Source organism: Arachis hypogaea, chromosome 7 (genome assembly GCF_003086295.3).
Source record: "Arachis hypogaea cultivar Tifrunner chromosome 7, arahy.Tifrunner.gnm2.J5K5, whole genome shotgun sequence".
Lineage (NCBI taxonomy): Eukaryota > Viridiplantae > Streptophyta > Magnoliopsida > Fabales > Fabaceae > Arachis > Arachis hypogaea.
Window position 1 is genome coordinate 68,680,205 of NC_092042.1, and position 866 is coordinate 68,681,070.

The 866-nt window shown below is 42.7% G+C and overlaps 1 non-coding gene across 1 annotated transcript; it reads right to left on the reverse strand.

Moving 5' to 3' along the window:
• Positions 1 to 552: 552 nt before the first annotated feature.
• On the reverse strand, positions 553 to 660 carry LOC112704277 (small nucleolar RNA R71). Its single transcript, XR_003154911.1, has one exon. It is a non-coding gene; the product is annotated as a small nucleolar RNA R71 (small nucleolar RNA).
• Between the last annotated feature and the right edge of the window lie 206 nt (positions 661 to 866).

An 866-nucleotide genomic window follows, 5' to 3' on the forward strand; every position in this document is an offset into this window, starting at 1 on the left:
TTCTCTTTTATATGAGCAGGAGCAAAGACAAAAGCATTCTTGTTGAGGCTGACCCTGAACCTGAAAGACCTTGAAGCGAAAGCTAAGAGAAGCTAAGGCACAACTCTCTCTGGAGGACCTAACAGAAATCTTCAAACAAGAAGACCCCATGGCAGCCGAAAACAACAACAATGCCAACAATGCAAGGAAGGTGCTGGGTGACTTTACTGCACCTACTCCCGACTTCTATGGGAGAAGCATCTCTATCCCTGCCATTGGAGCAAACAACTTTGAACTTAAGCCTCAATTAGTTTCTCTGATGCAACAGAATTGCAAGTTCCATGGACTTCCATTGGAAGATCCTCATCAGTTTTTAGCTGAGTTCTTGCAAATCTGTGACACTGTCAAGACTAATGGGGTTGACCCTGAGGTCTACAGACTTATGCTATTCCTTTTGCTGTAAGAGACAGAGCTAGGATATGGTTGGACTCACAACCTAAAGAAAGCCTGAACTCTCGGGAAAAGCTAGTCAATGCCTTCTTGGCAAAGTTCTTTCCACCTCAAAAATTGAGTAAGCTTAGAGTGGAAGTCCAAACCTTCAGACAGAAGGAAGGAGAATCCCTCTATGAAGCTTGGGAAAGATACAAACAATTAATCAGAAAGTGTCCTTCTGACATGCTTTCTGAATGGAGCATCATAGGTATTTTCTATGATGGTCTGTCTGAACTGTCCAAGATATCTTTGGATAGCTCTGCTGGAGGATCTCTTCATCTGAAGAAGACACCTGCAGAAGCTCAAGAGCACATTGAAATGGTTGCAAATAACCAATTCATGTACACTTTTGAAAGGAATCCTGTGAACAATGGGACAACTCAGAAGAAAGGAGT